The following is a 21,459-nucleotide window of genomic DNA, read 5'->3' as shown; positions in this document are numbered from 1 at the left end:
TCGAACCTGGGACCGTAGCGGTCGCGCGGTTCTAGACTGAAGCGCCTAGAACCGCTCGGCCACACCGGCCGGCATTACTTTCTGAACGCCCCTCGTACACACAGCTCAATAATTCTCACAGAACTCCCCAAGCTATAAAAACTAAGCTTCTTCAAACAATGACATAAAAGAAGTAGAAAGTGTTACGTTTTTGCGGCTACAGATAACTCACAACCTTAATTGGAAAACGCACTGCCCAGCATTGGCTCTGAGCACTATGGGACTTAACATCTGAGGTCATCAGTCCCCTAGAACTTAGAACTACTTATACCTAAGTAACCTAAGGACATCACACACATCCTTGCCCGAGGCAGGATTCGAACCTGCGTCCGTAGTGGTCGCGCGGTTCCAGACTGAAGCGCCTAGAACCGCTCGGCCACAGCGGCCGGCACCCAGAGTTACTCAAGCATCTTAATTCTGATGCGTATGGAGTATTTACAGGGACAGTATTTTCAGTGTGCAGAAACGTGTTGTAAGAATTATACCTGGTGTTAATTCGAGAACATTCGGCAGAAACCTCTTCATAAAATTTGGTAGTTTGATACACATTTCACAATATATTTATCCATTAATGTCCACTGTCGTAACCAATATTTCTCACTTCGTCCGCAGCTCGTAGTCTCGCGGTCGCGTTATCGCTTTCCGAGCACGGAGTTCCTCGTTCGTTCCTGGCGGGGTCAGGAATTTTTACCTGCCTCGAGATGACTGGGTGTTTGTGTTGTCTTAATCATTTCATCTTCATTCATGAAGATGACGAGATTGGACTGAGCAAAGGTTGGGAATTTGTACTGGCTATGATAACTGCGCAGTTGATCGCCGCACGAACCAAACATCATCGTCATCATCATCATTTCTCATATCTCAAAAGTAAGTGAAAAGCTTTAATATAAGAGTAGGGACATAATCAAACTCGACAAAGACTTCAGTGGATTAACATTCGTACAAAAAGGAGTCAGCTGCATAGGTACACATGTATTTAACAATTTGACAGATAACATTCAACATTATTCTGATAACGTGTTGGAATTTAAGAGTGAATTGGAGAAATTTCTTTTGGACAGCTCCGTCTACTACACTGAAAAAGTATGTTCAAGTTATTTCATAATTAGAAATCGCAGTGTAATAAGGTAGTCTTTTGTGATGTGTTATATTTGAATGTAATAAAATGTATATCTTCGACTACTTTCGACATCCTAGAGACCACTCTCTGTGTGATTCCTGGAATACGACTAATATAATGCGGGAGTGTTCCTGCGGTAAATGCCCCAACATACCGCTGTTTGGCCTGATCTATACACCAACACGACAAAAGGCATGGGATTGCGGTATGCACATATGCAGTTGGTGGCATCGCTTACACAAGGCGTAAAAGAGCAGCGCATTGTCAGAGTTGTCATTTTTACTCATGTGATTCCAGTGAAAAGGTTTCCAACGTTATTATGGCCGCACGACGAGAATTAGCAGACTGCGAACACGGAATGGTAGTAGAAGCTAGATGCATGGTACATTCCATTTCAGAAATCGCCGGCCGCTGTGACCGAGCGGTTCTAGACACTTCAATCCGGAACCGTGCTGCTGCTACCGTCGCAGATTCGAATCCTGCCTCGAGCATGGATGTGTGTGTTGTCCTTAGGTTAGTTAGGTTTAAGTACTTCTAAGTCTAGGGGACTGATGACCTCAGGTGTTAAGTACCATAGTGATTAGAGCCATTTGAATCTTTTTTTTTTCCTCCAAAAATCGTTGGGGAATTCGATATTCCGAGATCAACAGTGTCAAGGGACTGCTGTAAATGCCAAATTTCAGGCATTTCCCCTCATCACAGATAACGCAGTGGTCGACGATCTTCACTGAACAACTACCAGCAGTGGCGTTTGCGTAGAGCTGTCAGTCCTAACAGACAAGCAACATCGCGTGAAATAACCACAGAAATCAATAAGGGACCCGTATGACGAACGTATCCTTTAGGGCAGTGCGAGGAAATTTGGCACTAATGGGTTGTGGCAGAGGACGACCGACGGCAGCGCCTTTGCTAACAGCACAACATCGCCTGCAGCGGCTCTCCTGGACTCTAGACGACTGGACAACCATGGCGTGGTTATACGAGTCCCGATTTCAACTCATAAGAGCTGATAGACTTCGAGTGTGGCGCGGACCCCACGAAGACACGGAGCAAAGTTATCAGCAGGGCTTAGTGCAAACTGAAGGTGGCTCCATGATCGTTTGGTTGTGTTTACACATAATGTACTGCATGCTATGGTCTAACTGAACCATCATTGACTGGAAATGGTTATGTTCGGCTTCTTGGAGATCATTTGCAGCCATTCATGGACTTCATGCTCCAAAACAACGATGTCATGCCACCTGGCCACAGTTGTTCGCGATTGATTTGAAGCATATTCTGGACTGTTCGAGAGAATGATTTGGCCAGCCAGATCGCCCAACATAATCCCATCGAACGTTTATGTGACGTAATGGAGAGGTCAGTTTGTGCACAAAATCCTGCAGCGGCAAAGTTTCCAAATTACGGACGGCTATACAGACAGCATGGCAAAATATTTCTGCAGGGTTCGTTCAACGACTTGTTGAGCCCATCCCACGTCGAGTTGTTGTGAGGGTTGGTTGGGTTTTTTGGGGGAGGAGACCAAACAGCGAGGTCATCAGTCTCATCGGATTAGGGAAGGACGGGGAAGGAAGTCGGCCGTGCCCTTTCAAAGGAACCATCCCGGAATTTACCTGGAGCGATTTAGGGAAATCACGGAAAACCTAAATCAGGCTGGCCAGACGGGGGACTGAACAGTCGTCCTCCTGAATGCGGGTCCAGTGTGCTAGCCATTGCGCCACCTCGCTCGGTAGTTGTGCTACACCGAGCAAAAGGAGGTCGCACACGATATTATGAAGTATCCCATGATTCTTGTCACCTCAGTGTACTTGGTATAACTATTAGGTTTTCAAATTACTCAGCTTGAATAACTGTAGGTCTACAATTGCGGCATGAATCCTCCTCCAGGCGTACCTTAAAAGCTGCGGGAAGCAGGACAGGCAGCATCTTTCTAGAAACTCGTCGACATCTGACAGCCAGTTCTAGCTCGTCTAGCTGCTGCGTGTGTTGCAAACGACGGCGTCTCAGGATTTTAATAAGTATAAAATACTGAAACAAAACGACTATCTGCCTATTGGTGGACTGTCAGGAGCGCCCGAGCGAGGATTGCCGGAGTGTGGCAGCGAGGCCCGGATGCGGCGGCAAAGTTAAGGAAGGCGGTGTTTACGAGGCGGTCAGCTGCCATTACGGGGCCTCCCGGATGTGGCGCGTCTTTGATCGGCCCTAACTCAATACCTGCGCCGCTGCGCCAATGCAATTTCTGGCGAGTGCCGAGTGCCGGCACTGCCGCGGTCGGGCGCTGCCGTCGTTGCACTCCATCCGGTGCCCGCCGTGCTACCTCCGCCCTGCGGCGAACTGCGGCCAAATCTTTCCCCCATCACTCAGAAAAGCCACATACACTAATGGCCATAAAAATGGCTACACCAAGAAGAAATGCAGATGATAAACGGGTATTCATTGGACAAATATATTATCCTAGAACTGACATGTGATTACATTTTCACGCAATTTGGGTGCATAGATCCTCAGAAATCATTACCCAGAACAACCACCTCTGGCAGGAATAACGGCCTTGATACGCCTGGGCATTGAGTCAAACAGAGCTTGGATGGCGTGTACAGGTACAGCTGCCCATGCAGCTTCAACACGATACCACAGTTCATCAAGAGTAGTGACTGGAGTACTGTGATGAGACAGTTGCTCGGCCACCATTGACCAGACGTTTTCAATTGGTGAGAGATCTGCAGAATGTGCTGGCCAGGGCAGCAGTCGAACATTTTCTGTATCCAGAAAGGCCCGTACAGGACCTGCAAGATGCGGTCGTGCATTATCCTGCTGAAATGTAGGGTTTCGCAGAGATCGAATGAAGGGTAGAGCCACTGGTCGTGTCACATCTGAAATGTAACGTCCACTGTTCAAAGTGCCGTCAATGCGAACAAGAGGTGATCGAGACGTGTAACCAATGGCACCCCATACCATCACGCCGGATGATACGCCAGTATGGCGATGACGAATACACGCTTCCAATGTGCGTTCACTGCGATGTCACCAAACACGGATGCGACCATCATGATGCTGTAACCAGAACCTGGATTCATCCGAAAAAATGACGTTTTGCCATTCGTGCACTCAGGTTCGTCGTTGAGTACACCATCGCAGGCGCTCCTGTCTGTGATGCAGCGTCAAGGGTAACCGCAGCCATGATCTCCGAGCCGATAGTCTATGCTGCTGCAAACGTAGTCAGACTGTTCGTGCAGATGGTTGTTGTCTTGCAAACTTCCTCATCTGTTGACTCAGGGATCGAGACGTGGCTGCACGATCTGTTATAACCATGCGGATAAGATGCCTGTCATCTCGGCTGCTAGTGATACGAGGCCGTTGGGATCCAGCACGGTGTTCCGTATTACACTCCTGAACCCACCGATTCCATATTCTGCTAACAGTTATTGGATCTCGACCAACGCGACCAGGAATGTCGCGATACGATAAACCGCAATCGCGAAAGGCTACAATCCGAAACGTGATGGTACGCATTTCTCCTCCTTACACGAGCCATCACAACAACGTTACACCAGGCAACGCCGGTCTACTGCTGTTTGCGTATGAGAAATCATTTGGAAACTTTCCTTATGTCAGCACGTTGTAGGTGTCGCCACCGGCGCCAACCTTGTGTGAATGCTCTGAAAAGCTGATCATTTTCATATCACAGCATCTTCTTCCTGTCCGTTAAATTTCGCATCTTTAGCACGTCATCTTCGTGATGTAGCAATTTTAATGGCCGGTAGTGTATATTCGCAGCTAATGACTTCGGGAATTGTACTCGTATTTCAACGATTTTATTCTGAGTTCGCTTCACAGCTAACGGCCATGAGGGCGGAGCATAGTGCTGAATTTTGAGCAGAGATATACGAGTATTTTGCAAGAATCTTACAAGGGCAGCATCACGGATTTACTTCAGATTTTGTAGACCTTTAGTAGGCCATTAAAACAACTTAGTATGCAAATAGTAAGGTAAACTACTCTGAGTAGTTTTACGTGTCTGTCATGTGCATTATGTATCTGTGCGAAGGTGCCGGACGTTAGAGCTCTTGGAAGTCAGGTGACTGTCATTCGAGCTTCATAAGACGAATGTGTATGACGCGGCAGTTCGAAACTTGTTCAAAATTCCTCATTAATCTATTTTTTCATCGCTGGTCACATTATTTAATTAATATGACATTTGAGATGTAATATAATGAAAAAAGCTACATGTATTTGCATGAAGTTTTAATCTATGTTTTCCATGTCTGTATGACAAATACCATCCTGCAACGTGTGATGTCGAAAGCACATCCGAAGAGTAATTGAACTAGGGTTGAATGAAAAGTAATGCCTCATCTTCGTTAATTGGTTTTGAATGGGAATATTTTAATAAATCGAACGCAGAAATAATCCTTAGAATGTGATCTTTAATTACCAATATTCGCTTTTCCACATAATCACAAGCCAATTGAATACATTTTTGTCAACGATCAACAAACTTTCTGAAGCCGCAACGGAAGAAGTCCACACTCTGTTTCTGCAGCCACAATCTCACAGTTCTCTCAACGTCTTCATCAGAAGCATAATGATGTCCTCACACATCATCTTTCACTATCGGGAACAGATGGAAGTCAGACGGTGCTAGCCGGCCGATGTGGCCGAGCGGTTCTAGGCGCTTCAGTCTGGAACCGCGCGACCGCTACGGTCGCAGGTTCGAATCCTGCCTCGGGCATGGGTGTGTGTGATGTCCTTAGGTTAGTTAGGTTTAAGTAGTTCTACGTTCTAGGGGACTGATGACCTCAGATGTTAAGTCCCATAGTGCTCAGGGCCATTTTTTTCAGACGGTGCTAAATCTGGACCGTATGGAGGATGCCTTACGGTGGTGGGATTCAGTCTCTGAAGTTCTGCTGTGGTGGCACGTGAAGTGTGTGGTATCGTATCGTCATGCTGCAGGAAAACATTTCCCTTTTCCTTTCGGACCCTTGTTAACCGTCGTTTCAGAGTTCGCAGCGTTGTGATGTAACGCTCTGAATTTATTGTTGTTCCACGATCAAGGAAATCAACATGGATAACGCCATCTGCGTCCCAGAACACCGTGGCCATGATTCTTCCAGTTGCGTCTTTAATTTCTTTTTTCTGGAGCGAGTCTTTGTGTCGATATTCCATAGACTGACGTTTCGTCTCCGGGTCGTAATGGTGTACCTACGTTTCGTCTCCTGTCACAATTGAATGGAGAAAGCCTTCACCTTCATTCTCGGAATGCGAGAGAAGTTCCTGGCAAATTACAAGTGTGTGCGCTTTCATTTCAGCAGTCAGCATCCGGGGTACCCATAGTGCAGAGATCTTCTGATGGCCAAACAAAGGAATAATGTGACCCACACGTTCTTGTGAAATACCAATTGTGCTTGCAATTTCTCTCTGAGTGATATGATCATCCTTAATCAATCTGTCAACATTTTGCTTGTGCAACTCTGTGGTTGCTGTCACAGGACGTCCAACTCTTTGTTTGTCACGCAGGTCAGATGTTCCCACCTCAACATCTTTGAACTTACTCGCCCAACACCGCACAGTACTCCCATCAACACAATCACCATAAACTGCTTTCATTCTCTGATGAATCTCCTTTGGGGTGACACCTTCTGCTGTCAAGCATTCAATGACACCACGTTGCTTAAATCGCTTTGACCGACCGTCTGCGCAGGGTTCCATACTTTACACTGTAACAACACAACCGATCAATACTAAGGCTTCCCACCAACTGGAACTGTAGAGAAGATGCTACGGAACAATCCAGTACCTGCCGCATACCAATGTTGCGAACTGTTGAAGGGTTACGAAGCTGGAGGCATTACTTTTCAGTCAACCCTCGTACATTACTCTTGTGATCTGGCACCTTGTGGTTACTGTATTATTGATTGTGAATAATGCCATTCGCGTCAGTATTCATCGAGTTTTGACTTGGGCTTTCGAAGCCTGTCCCTCGTCCTTGAAAATTTAATTGCGAGTAGTAAACAGTCAAATAAAATATGAAAACCACAACTTCATGGAAATGCACGTGGTTTTTTTCAATTATATTAACTCTCGAACCTCATATGAAATTATAAGTGATCAGTGATGAAAAAAAACTAAAGTATACTCCGTCCGAACTGGCCTGGGAAGGCCCAACGGCACCGACCGGCCGCCGTGTCATCCTCAGCCTACAGGCGTCACTGGATGCGGATATGGAGGGGCGTGTGGTCAGCACACCGCTACTTCTCAATCAAGTAGCTCCTCAGTTTGCCTCACAAGGGCTGAGTGCACCCCGCCTGCCAACAGCGCTCGGCAGACCGAATGGTCACCCATCCAAGTGCTAGCCCAGCCCGACAGCACTTAACGTCGGTGATCTGACGGGAACCGGTGTTACCACTGCGGCAAGGCCGTTGGTAGTGATGAAAAAAAACATAGATTAAAAAACAAACGTCAGCGGTAATTCGAATCGTCGCCTCGTTCATGATCCTCTCGCACAGCGTGAACGCTTGCCAGTTGTCTAACATGACTTTTTGCGGGCGGCACCTTAGCGCAGATACAACACTTACATAATGGACACGCAGAACTTCTCTTGTGATTTCCTCCCAAATTCAATAGTAGTGCATCTTACTATTGCACATTATGTTGTTTTAATGGCCGACTAAAAGTGAACAAAGTTTGAAGTAAATCCCAATGTCGTGGCCTCCCCTTGTTAGCACATCTGGCTTCCATAAGTTAAATGAGAAGTCAAAAAAACGTTTTTGGGAAATAAGGACCTGTTGACACCAAAAATGAGTATCTGCAACTGGATAACGTATTTTCAAGTGGTGTCCGCAGGGGTCGATCTGTATATCAGTCTTCTGGGACAACTGTCTCGGACGCTTCTTTAAGCTAGCTGACGGAACGAGCCCAAGCGTAGTTGCCTCCCCAACGATCAGTTGATAGTGACTCTGTCAACTCCAGGTCTTTGTTTTAGAAAAGTGTTTTAGCACTGAATTCATCGGCATTGTAGGGATTGTTGTTGTTGTGGTCCTCAATACGAAGATTGGTTTGGTGAAAAGCTTCATGTTAGTTGATCCTGTACAGGTCTCTTTATCTCAGAACAACTACTGCAACCTGCATATATTTGAACCTGCTTATGCCATTTATCCGTTGGAATTACCGCTGAAAAAAAGTTTTCGGTTATATCGGTTTCTTTTCGACGCCAGTTTAATCGGACTGTTAAAACCACTCAAAATAACTGGTTTCTGAGATAAACGATTTTTGGTTCTTTATTCTTATGATTACCTGCAATAAACGTAGAAATCGAGCAAAGAGTTTCAAGATGATAAGTAACATCAAAGTATTAAATTAAATATGCAAATAAAAAACTTAATCCGTCCACTGTTCGCTGCTTTCCTCGAAAAGTGATAAGTGCTTGACTACTACAAAAAGTCAGCAGTATTCTTCTATTGATTTTAATTTTTTTTAAACTCTGTAAAAAATCATGTTGTAATCGGAGATCATACCGCTAGTTGGACATTACGATTAGTCAGTGCGAAAAGGTGAAATATGAAGTTGAAGATCTCCATTTTTCGTGTAAATTTGTCCGTTTTCAGGAGCTAAAAGCAGATAAAGACATGCTGTGTAGCAGATCAAAAAAAGGTTCAATTGGCTCTGAGCAATACGGGCCTTAACATCTGAGGTAATCAGTCCCCTGGAACTTAGAACTACTTAAACCTAACTAACCTAAGGACATCACACACATCCATGCCCGAGGCAGGATTCGAACCTGCGACCGTAGCAGTAGCGCGGTTCCGGACTGAAGAGCCTAGAACCGCTCGGCCACCGCGGCCGGCGTAGCAGATCAGCTGCCTTCTTTTTTTACGGTAAACTCTTAATGAACCGTTAAGTTTTAAGTTTCCTCCTGACTTTATGTCCCAAGTTAGTTGTGGCACCTCCCATTTTTTAATATTTTAAAGTAAATGGGACATTGTACTTCACTGATACCACACTTCGTAAAATATTTCCAGACTAGGGATGATGCCATTCTGTAATACAACTGACGTCCGACAACGACAGGGAGAAACTACCACTGCAGATAAGTCTGGGGCAACTCTTGCACACTGCATGTGCGAGGGTACCTTCTAACAGACCACGTCACATTCTTGTCCCAGCAACGCTGTAGCAATTCTTGTACCATATATTTGTTGCTCGTTTCTGTCGGCATTGTTATTATAATAACACTGGTCGCTTTGACCATTTTCAATAATAGTGTAATATTTCACGCAATGCAAATTTGGCGGATAAAAATTACTCGTTCTTTCAAAACAGTTTATTTAAAAACGAAAAATTTAACATTGCTGCTGTGGCTAATTGATATTTCGTTTTTTTACTCGGTTATTAGTAAAAAATAAAAACACCTGTTATAACCGAGACCAAACAAATACCGAAAAATAACGGTTTTTCAGAAATAAAATACCGGTATCGGTTTAAACCGTTCGGTTTTCTCCGTCCCTACGTCACGCTACCCTCCATTACCAAACTGATAATTCGTTGACGCCTCAGAGCGTGGCCCATTAAACGACCCCTTCTTTTACTCATGTTGAGCCATAAATTTCTTTTCTCCCCAATTTGATTCCGTACAACAATAGGTATTCGTTCTACTAGGCTAGTCTTCACAATTCTTGTGTAGCAACAAATTTCAAAAGTTTCTACTCTCTTCTTGCTGAACTGCTTATCGCCCACGTTTCACTTCTGTACAAGCCTTAACTCCAAACACCTTCAGAAAAAGACTGGTGGAACGCGTCATACTTACTAAATTTGAGTAAAACGTGAATGAAACTGTAGAAATTATTTCATAATTCAACTTCAGATTATATTAGATGTTAACAGATCTCTCTTTTTTCAGAAATGCTTTTCTTGCTATCGTCGGTAAGCATTTTATATTTCCTCTACTTCGGCCATCGTGTTATTTGGCTGCCCAAATAGAAAAAAAAGCTCATCTACTACTTTAGTGTCTCATTTACTAATTCCCTCAGCATCGCCCGGTTTAACTGGACTGCGTTCCATTACCTTTGTTTTATTTTTGTTGATACTTATAGCATAACGTCCTACTGACGCTATCCATCCCGTTCAACTGCCGTGTCTGACAGAATTACAATGTCATTGACATAAAACTTTCATCTCCTTGAACCTTAATCCCCTTTCGAAATTTTACGTTGGTTTACTTACAATGTGCTTAATGAATGTACAGATTGAATAACATAGGAGAGAGGCTACCACCCCGCGTCACTCCCTTCTTAATTACTACTTTCTTTTCATGCTCTTCAACTCTAGTAAGTTCAGTTGTAAATAAATTTTTACTCCCCGTATGTTATCTCTCTTGGTTTCAAAATTTCGAAGCCAACATTGTCAAAAGCTTTCTCTAAACTTACAAATTTGCCTTCCTTCAGCCCGTCTTCCTTGATAAAAATTAGTGTCAGCGTGGCCTCGCCTATTCCCACATTTCTCTGGAACTAAAAAAAAAATGGTTCAAATAGCTCTCAGCACTATGGGACTTAACATCTGTGGTCATCAGTCCCCTAGAACTTAGAACTACTTAAACCTAACTAACCTAAGGACATCACACACATCCATGCCCGAGGCAGGATTCGAACCTGCGACCGTAGCGGTCACGCGGTTCCAGACTGAAGCGCCTAGAACCGCACGGCCACACCGGCCGTCCTCTGGAACTCAAATTGATCTTTTCCGTGGTGGGCTTCTAGAGCTTTTCCATTCTGCCCGTATACATTATAAATGCGAAAATTTGTATGTTTGTTACTCCTTTACGCTGGAACGGCTGGACAGATTTGGAAGAAATTTGGAATGGGATTAGCTTATACCCTGAATTAACTCATAGGCTGCTTTCGAAAGTGCGCAGTACTATATACTTACTGATTTGAAGAATATGACGCGAGATGTGGAGCAATAATTACTCTCAGAAAAAGCTATTTACTCATTGTCTTTTGAACTGTATCGTATTTGCAAAAATACTTTCATTGTTTCATATGCGCTACACAATACGATTCAACGTAATGCATACAATCCTTATACAATCCTCCATACTTCCATACAAACCCGTTACATTTTAGCCGCTGAGCGTCAGGCATATCTTACACCTTCTGAGACGCTTGAAGACTCACAACTACGGTGTAATTTAAAGGCTGTACGACAGAGAAACACCGTGCCTTTACATGTAAAACGTGGTAGGTATTTAGTGAGGCTGGAGTTGATTATGATATGCGAACGTATCCGCTGGTAATGGGCACGCACGTTAGGACAAATGACTTTGCACGTACAAATACTGTATTATAAAATTTGCGCTGCACCGAACTAGAAATTGCTTGTTTTCTATCTTCGTCGTGTTAGTCTTTGTTACTCTTTCACGCAGAAGTGGCTAGACGGACTTGGATGTACTCTGAAATGGAGACAGTCTATACCCTGAATCAGCATTTAGGCTAACTTTTATTTCGAAAAAAAAAAAAAATCACTGTTGGCATGGGATGTTCAACGTGACTACTGTTCCTGTGGGATGCGTAACGTGACTGAAAAGCTCATCAGTGGAAGTTAACTACCAAATGGATGCAATAAGTTCAGCGTAGGGATTAGTTTTTTCCTTACGGAAACAGGTAAGTTGTGAGCGGTACGTATTCTGTCAGCTTCTACCGTCGTCTCAAAATTTGGTGCTTTTTGAATGTCGCGTGGTCAGCTGGCCCACAAGTGGCTCGCGCCTCAGTACATCCATGAGATAAATTTTTGACGTCACATACGCGTGGGTGGTGAGTTAGTTTCGGCACTAACATTTCTTTAAAAATAACTGTTTATCCGCCGGTAAGACCACAGGGCGCAGCTAGCGTGTAAATAACTCCCAACCGTGGCTTATTAAACTAATGCTTCGACAGTATTCACATCTGTCAGCACCTTCCCTCGTGAGAACAGGAATTTTGGATTATTTTTCAGGTCTGAAGCTATTGTATCCTTCTCATGAATCTTGCTCACAATGTGAAATAGTTTTCTTATGCCTCGCACTCCCAAGGATATCTAATATCTGAGTGAATTTCGCCAGTTCCATAGATCTTATTTCCACTTACATCTTCCAGTGTTCTGTCAGATTATTCTTGCAGTATCACACCTCGCATCTCATCTTCAACTACTTCCCCTTTTAATGCTATAGTATAGTTCGTAGGTTTGTTTATGTATTCCTTCCACCTTTTAGCTTTCCCTTCTCTGCTCAGTATTAATTCGTCACCTGAGCTCTTGATCATAACAGCTACATCTCACATAATTAGCCTTCATCATTATAGGAAGCAACGAATATAAGAAGTTGGCCAAAAGTCAACATTTATTTTAAGACAGTGGTTTCACTTTGGAATGTAATTTAAAAATTTAAAAATTTTCACAAAATTAACCTTTATTATCATAGAAAGCATTGAATACAAGAAGAAATAGGTAAAAAGCAAACATCAATTGTTTTAAAGTTGTGGTATCGGAACCAATGGGACATACAGTTTTGAACCACTCCTATATACGAAAGAAATTGCGTGATTTTACTAGACACAGTTCGACGTCTCGTCACTTCTATGAACTCAGAATCCCTAAAACAAATCATTGTCGTATATAACATGTAAATGAGTCTAAAATTTAATAAATTTACATCAGAAGTACATGCTGCTCCAGCAGTTTCGTTTCGAACCTACTCATAATAGCGGTAGTACAAACTCAGATTTACGTTACTGTAACCTTAGAAATACCTACTTTCACTATCAACGATCTACTTCAAATGATTACTGTAAAAAAAAAAAAACCACATGTCGCAACACCGACAATCACGGAGCAAAATCTCCACATAGACTGTTACTTTGAAAGCTGTATGTGACTGCTACAGTGCAACTATACTCGAAGTATCTCATTATATGTACTACTAGATGTCTCTGCCTTGCAGTAGCATCGGTGGTGCCATGCGGAAGGCAGGGGTACTCAATAAATAAATAAAATAGTGGTTTCAGGTACTCAAAGAGGTAAAGGGTCTCTGTATCGGCAGCAAAATAAAATAAAAAATGTATTTTGAAACAGATACACCTAAAAGTTACTAAACTGCAGTATACGCCCTCGTTTCCGCAGATTAACAGAAAATTAAAATATTCCCACGAGCATGGAGTCATTGATACCAGATTGAAATGGGTAGCAGAGTAGTGTTGTGCTCAACAAATGTAAACAAACTAGGGCCGCTGCAGTTTATTTCTGTACACAAGGCTTACATTAGGATGGCACTTGGTCCTGGGAAATGAATGAAGACAGTTAGATGAGGACAGTTAAAGGTTAGTAGAGTTAGGTGTGTGAAGCATACAGCAACTAACACAGTCATACCGTAGCAAAACATCTGGCCAAGAACCCGAGAAAATTCTGCTCCTCTGTACAAACTCTAAGCGGGTCTAAGGCTTCCGTCCAGTCACTCGTTGACCAATCTGTTGTGGCAGTTGAAGATAGCAAAACGAAAGCCGAAGTCTTAAATTTCGCGTTTAAGAAGTCGTTAACGCAGAAGAATCGTACAAACATACCATCGTTTGATCATCACACAGAGTTCAGTACGAACGACACCGTAGTATAGATCCCTGTCGTGGAGAAACAACTGAAAGAGTTGATAACAAATAAGTCGTCAGGTCCGGATGGAATTCCAGTTCGGTTTCACAAAGAAGAGCTAGGCGTCTTACTCAGCTTTCATTTATCGACAATCTCTCGCCCAGCGCAAAGTCTCAAGCCACTGGAAAAAAACGCTGATATATAACAATGGTAAAAAAGTGGACCCGAACAGTTACACATCAATATCCCTAACATCGGTTTGCACGAGAATCGTTGAACATTTTCTCAGTTGGAATATAATAAATTATCTTGAAACCAAGAGGCTTAGGTCCACGAATCATCACGGTTTCACAGAGCATCATTCGTAAGAAACTCAGTTTGCCCTTTTCTCACATAATATACTCCGAACTAAGCATGGAGCGCAACAGGCAGAGTCCATATTTCTAGATTTCCGGAAAGTATTTGACACGGTGCTCCACTGCTGACTGTTAACGAAGGTATGAGCATGTGGAAAAAGTTCCCAGAAATGTGAGTGGCTCGAAGACGTCTTAAGTAATAGAAGGCAGTACGTCGTCCTCGACGGCGAGTTTTCATCGAGACGAGGGTATCGTCAGGAGTGTCCCAGGCAAGTGTGACAGGACCGCTGCTACATGATATGGCGGGCGGTGTGGTCGGCATCTCTGTTGATGATGCTGTGGTGTACGGGAAGAGCTTGAGTGACTGTAGAAGGACACAAGATGACTTAGACAAAATTTCTAGTTGTTGTCATTAATGGCAGCTAGCTCTAAATGTGGAAAAATGAAAGTTAATGCGGACGAGTAGAAAAAAAAACCGTAATGTTCGAATACAGCATTAGTAGTGCCTGCTTCACACTCTCATGTCGTTTAAATATCTGGGCGTAAGGTTTCAAAGCGATATGAAATGGAACGGGCATGTGAGGATTGTAGTAGGTAATAGTAGGGAAGGCGGAAGGTCGACTTCGGTGTATTGGGAGAATTTTTTAGGAAAGTGCGGTGCATCAGTCAAGGAGACCAGTTATAGGACGCTTGTTTGACCTGTTCTTGAGTACTACTCCAATGTTTGGGATCCGTACCAGGTCGGATTAAAGGAAGACAGCAAAGCAATCAAGAAGCGGGCTGCTAGATTTGTTACCGGTACGTTCGAACAACACGTAAGTGTTACGGAGATGCTTCGGGAATTAATACATGAAATGTATTCGCAGTTACGAATGCGAACAACCACAAGCTGTATGAGGGAATAACGACAATTTGTGCCCGACCGGTACTCGAACCCGTATTTCCCGCATGCATGTCTGAACGAACATTACATCATCCTTCTTAACAACACAAGCACTACAATATCGTATCTATCCGCAGATTCCAGGCATTAACTTTCAGTTAAAATGTCCTCCCCTGTACAGGAATTACGTAATGTATTTACGAGTACAGGCTGGGACACAGGAACGACGACGTATGGAAGTTTGGGTGTGGCCGTGAATCGTGCAGGATAACCAAAGCGGTTAAGGGGACAGCTAGCGCAAAGCGGGAAATCTGGGTTCGAGCGCCGGTCCGGCACAAATTTTCGATGTTGTCATTCCCTTATACAGCTGATGATTCTTCGTATCCTCAACTGCGAACAGATTAAACGTATTTCATACCAGCTGTAGTCACACATTGCCTGCTCCTTCGGACATGCATGCATGTCTGAAGGAACTTTTCATCATTGTTCTTAACTATTCAGGCACTGGAATATAGTAAGATGAGAATCTCTAGAGGTAAGGAGACGTTCTTTTCGAGACACTATTGAGAAAATTTAGAGAAACAGCCTCTGTAGTTGACTCTAGAACGATTCTGCTGCCGCAAACAGACATTTCGCGTAGGAATCACGAAGGCAAGATACGAGAAATTTGGGTTCATACGGAGACAAATAGTTGTTTTTCTCTCAATGTACTTTCGAGTGGAGCAGGAAAGGAAATGATTAGTAGAGGTGCAGGGTACCCTCCGCCACGCACAGTGCGGTGGTTTGTGGAATATGTTTGTAGATGTAGACGTAGATGTACGAGGGCTATTCGGAAAGTAAGGTACAATAGGTCGCGAAATGGGAACCACTGTGAAAATTTTAAAAAAAGTTTTGTTTACAACAGTCAGCTGTACTTTCCAGCTACTTCTCTACATAGTCGCCGCTCCGACTTAGACATTTGTCGTAGCGTTGTACGAATTTCCCAGAATCCTTGTCATAGAAGGCAGGTCCCGTATTTCCGACAGTTCTATACGTTGGTTTATAGGTCGTTGCCTGTGCGAAAATGTTGTCTTCATTGCCAGCGGTTCATGTGGCACTTATGGTTGCCATAACATTAAAATAGAAAAGGGCATTCTGTCTGCCCTTATAAAGAGAAAGGACTGCGGAATAAACTCACCCAACGTCAACAATGACTGCGTGATCCGGTGTCACATACAGACAGCATTTCAGGACTCACGCAATAATGTGAAACATAGTGTTGGAAGTAGAGACATAAGGAAACTCGATAAACAAGCAGTTACTAAAACGTGTATTCGCAAGAAAAATATATGTATATCTTCTGACACAGACTCAAAAATGAAAGGATGAACAAGTGCGCATTTTTTTCCTTCCATACGTTTTTCACGTACTATTGAAAAACTCTACTTATTGTCTTCATTGCTTCCATAACTTTTCCCTAAATGCAAACAAGTCACAAATTATTATCGTCAATGATCTCTTTAAGTCTTTTCAGAGCCTTTTTAGTGAAGTAATCCTAGGGGGTTGTGAGCTGAGTTAGCCCAGGTCAGTCCTGAACAAAACTGATAAATGGTCATGCGCCGCGATGGTGCGAAGCAGCTGGATGAACTTCGCTCCGTGTCTTATTACCACCTCAGTAACTAGACTAAGAGTGTAAACTGTAGAAAGGAATATCGTTTTCGACAACTCTCCCAAGCTACACCATAAATTAAGAGCAGGAGCCTTCTAAGCAGCAGTGGTTACAACTATTTTCTTTCGGTTTAAGGATACTACAGTTTCTTATTCTCACTCAACAGCCACTACTTACCCTGAATTATTATGCTTAAAAGTATTCGTCAGTGTGAAATAATATGGGAGTAATCAAGTTGTACTTACAATACTAGTATGTAACGAATTGCTTGGTGGGCAATTGCCATTTTAATTTGTCTACCTGTCAAGCGGCTTACTGAATGAATTACGAAGTGTTCTGACTGCTGCCTAAAACAATAAATTTCACCAAGTGTTGCGCTGGTTGTCAGTTAAATGAAACACGACAGATTTCCTTTTCCATTGTCTGTCAGTCTAAGCTTGTACTCCATCACTAATAAACTCGTTGTCGGTAAGATGTATAACTCCAATATTCTACCATAAGGATCTAAAGCTGCAGAATCCTGAAAATGTGTATTTTCTGAAACGTTGCGGAACAAGTTTTATTTCATAAGAGGAGGAAGCTAGTTAAACACATATCAGTAAACCCTTTTAGCAACGGTGACCTTTTTCTTTCACAATAGCTCCTGAATTCTTTTTCTATAATTCGTTCATTTTTTTAGTATGTCGTAGTATCTCTGGGAGGCTATCTTTTATCTTGGGGTAGAAATTTAAGTGGATAATCTATTAGACCTGCTTATACAGTGTCGACTTTCACTCATTACTTCAGGTCTCCGAACACACAGTCCCTATGTATTCGTTTCCATCACATTCCTTGATCAGTGGACGCAAACACATCATGTCATCTTTTGCACGGGTTAATTACACCACTCATCGACAGTGAGTGTCAAGAGCGTCTGTTGCTCAAATAAGTCGTCAATATTCTGTTAAAATACTTTATCGGACACGAATCTGTTTGAAATTTTCTTATTTCTATCACCATACTCTCGTTATATTCAGACCCAATCATGAGACAACAAACTTCTTTGTTTCCAGAATGAAATTTTCACTCTGCAGCGGAGTGTGCGCTGATATGAAACTTCCTGGCAGATTAAAACTGTGTGCCCGACCGAGACTCGAACTCGGGACCTTTGCCTTTCGCGAGCAAGTGCTCTACCAACTGAGCTACCGAAGCACGACTCACGCCCAGTCTCACAGCTTTCACTCCTTTCTTTCTGGAGTGCTAGTTCTGCAAGGTTCGCAGGAGAGCTTCTGTAAAGTTTGGAAGGTAGGAGACGAGATAATGGCAGAAGTAAAGCTGTGAGACCGGGCGTGAGTCGTGCTTCGGTAGCTCAGTTGGTAGAGCACTTGCCCACGAAAGGCAAAGGTCCCGAGTTCGAGTCTCGGTCGGGCACACAGTTTTAATCTGCCAGGAAGTTTCAAACTTCTTTGTGTCTGATTCTTCTTGTAATTCGAAAAAGATGATTTCTCTCACATATAAAGAAGGGGTACTACCACCATTCTGAAGATAAGAAGTTCAAGGAACAAAAGATTGCACCGACGTACGTGGATTTAGTAGTCTGAGAACGCTTCCCAGGTGTCAAAGACGGTAGTCCTCAGTTCCGATTAGTAATACAAAAGAAAGGAGGCAGCCACTCGACAATTAGATGACCTTTCACTTATACGGTAGCTGGTCACAAGCAGATATTTCCATATTTTCTGCAAGCGTGAAAACAATGTAAAGTAGACTGAAAGTTCTTCACAACCAGAGAGCTGCCTTAAAGCATCTTCCAACGCCTAGCAGGAAATATCGCATACCACATATCCTACATCAACAGTTATAAATTATGTAACTAGAGAAATAATTACATTAGTGTTAATAGTTAATCTATCTATATTCATTCAGTAAGATAGCTGGAAGTGGTCCGTGCTTGGATGACGCTAAATCCGTCAATAGCATAGGCTCATCATCTATCTATTTCAACGTTCATCTAGAGATCCTCAGTGTTATTTAGTCTACCGTTAGACGAAATCATAAGTTTTTTTGTTGATATTCGAACCATTTCTGAAGTGCTTGAATATTATGAATATTCCTTTAGTCCTAAAAATATATACTTCAATAACTTACTTATGATTAACACTATGTACTCGTATTTTTCCTATCTCAGCTAAGAAATTATCTGCAATTTTAGGTGTTGCTTTAGCAGATTAGAGACGATCCTTCCAAATTTCATGATGTGTCTATGTGTCTGTTGTTCTAGTAGTCCTTCTCAGACTAGCCCGCTGAACCGAACATGAACAATCAGGCATTCAACTGAGAATCTGGCCTTCTCAATCTTGCAGAAGTGTTTGCGCTCTGCAATTTTCATAGATTAATGTACACATATATGAAACTTAAAATACGTTGCACTTATCCATTGTGACGATGCTACACCGATTAATTCCGATCTGTGTCAGCTCTTCTTCGATGAAATAAAAGGGCAGCAACCACAAAAATAATCTTGTTGTTGTTGTTGTGATCTTCAGTCCTGAGACTGGTTTGATGCAGCTGTCCATGCTACTATATCCTGTGCAAGCTTCTTCATCTCCCAGTACCTACTGCAATCTACGTCCTTCTGAATCTGCTTGGTGTATTCATCTCTTGGTCTCCCTCTACGATTCTTACCCACCACGCTGCCCTCCAATACTAAACTGGTGATCCCTTGATGCCTCAGAACATGTCCTGCCAACCGATCCCTTCTTCTGGTCAAGTTGTGCCACAAACTTCTCTTCTTCCCAATCCTATTCAATACTTCCTCATTAGTTATCTGATCTACCCATCTAATCTTCAGCATTCTTTTGTAGCACCACATTTCGAAAGCTTCTATTCTCTTCTTGTCCAAACTATTTATCGTCCATGTTTCACTTCCATACATGGTTGCACTCCATACAAATACTTTCAGAAACGACTTCCTGACACTTAAATCTATACACGATGTTAAAAAATTTCTCTTCTTCAGAAACGCTTTCCTTGCCACTGCCAGTCTACATTTTATGTCCTCTCTACTTCGACCATCATCAGTTACTTTGCTCCCCAAATAGCAAAACTCCTTTACTACTTTAAGTGTCTCATTTCCTAATCTAATTCCCTCAGCATCACATTGTGGAATGTGAATACACTATCAGAAAAAAAATTAATTATTCTTATCTGTTACATGTATTTGAAGAAAGATAACCATATAACAAACAAAGGCAGCTGACTGAATATATCAGAGAGCGCTGTACACCAGAACCACTTTTTCGAGATACTTCTGAGTATAAAAAAAAAAACGAAGCAATATCGCTGCATTTGAAGTAGACCATTTTGTTTTTAGAACAATTAATGGAAGAGAAGAATTATAGCCGAGGGGTAGCATCGGACAGAAGAAGTGTCTCACATTACTAATATGGTAAAAGATTCTACAGTGTGAACACAGGAATTACTTTTTACCACTGTGAAGTAAACTGGCAGGATTCTACTGATGGTGGAAAAATCCTCATACTTCAAGAAGAATCTAATAATAAAGATTAGGAAGAAGGCAGGTTCTGACGATAAATATTATTGAATTACCAGCTTAATACGGCATGGTTGTAAAACACTAACACGAATTATTTGCAGAAGAATGGCTGGTGGAGGCCGACCTCAGGGAAGATCAATTTGGGTTCTCGAGAAATAATTATCTTAGAAGAGAGGTTAAAGAAAGGCAAACCTACGTGTATAACATTTGTAGACTTAGAGAAATCTTTAGACAATGTTGAATGGAATATATTCTTTGAATTTCGGAAGTTATAAGGAGTAAAATTATAGGGAATGAAAGGCTATTTACAACTTGTACAGAAACCAGGCTCCAGTTATAAGAGTCGAGGAGCATGAAAGCGAAGCAATGGATAAAAAGGGAGCAAGGCACAGTTACAGCCTATCTCCGACATCATTGAATCTGTGCATTGAGCAAGAAGTAAAGGGAACCAAAGAAAAATTTGGTAAAGGAATGCAAGTTCAGAGAGAAAAAAAAAACAACTTTGAAGTTTGCTTATGAAATTGTATTTCTGTCAGTGATAGCAAAGGACTTCGAAGAGTAGCTGAACGGAATGGATAGTGTCTTGAAAAGAGAATACAAGATTAACATCACCAAAAGCAAAATAAAGGTAAACGAATGATGTCGAACTAAATCAGACGAAGCTGAGGGAATTAGATCAGAAAACGATACCTAAAAGTAGTCGACGATTTTTGGTATTTGAGTAGTAAAATAACTGATGGTGGCCGAAGTAGAGGGGATATAAAACGTAGACTGATAAAGGATTGGGATAACAGAAGTTTATGACGCAGCTTGACTTAAGAAAGGATCGGTTGATAGGACACATTAGTGACATCAAGAGATCGCCAATTTAGTACTGGAGGGAAGTGTGTGTGAGGGGGAGTGGATCAAAATTGTAGAGGGAAACCAAGAGATGACTTAAATAGGTTCAAAAACACGTAGGTTAGCGGCGGATCGCCGTAGCCAATGGCTGGGGCCGCCGTTTCAGGGGCGGACTCTGGAGCACTAAAGCGTTCACTAGTACGTATCTAGCCTAGAGCTCTGCCGCGAAAATATTTTTGCAGTAGACTGATATTAGTGGCGCTATATAATTTGAAATAATGATGGTATCCATTTAAACAAATAATAGGTTGATGCATTAGTTCGTAGAGATTTTGTTTTGCATGTTGCTATTCCGGTTGCTATATGTTTATTTATCGAGTGTTGTTTTTTATTTGTAGTTAACTGTTGAAATCTGAGTTAACATATCGTTCTTTT

At 42.5% G+C, this 21,459-nt stretch overlaps 1 protein-coding gene and 1 pseudogene across 1 annotated transcript in view; both read right to left on the bottom strand.

Annotated features, from left to right (window-relative positions):
- LOC124550003 (sodium-dependent dopamine transporter) overlaps positions 1 to 21,459 on the bottom strand; it is a 552,321-nt gene that overhangs the window by 335,655 nt on the left and 195,207 nt on the right. The window lies entirely within an intron of this gene.
- Positions 7,466 to 7,583, bottom strand: LOC124560983 (annotated as a pseudogene).

The sequence above is a fragment of the Schistocerca americana genome, chromosome 1 (genome assembly GCF_021461395.2).
Source record: "Schistocerca americana isolate TAMUIC-IGC-003095 chromosome 1, iqSchAmer2.1, whole genome shotgun sequence".
In the NCBI taxonomy this organism is placed as follows: Eukaryota; Metazoa; Arthropoda; class Insecta; order Orthoptera; family Acrididae; genus Schistocerca; species Schistocerca americana.
Note: the sequence above shows the minus strand (reverse complement) of the source record. Positions and strands in the feature narration are given on the sequence as shown.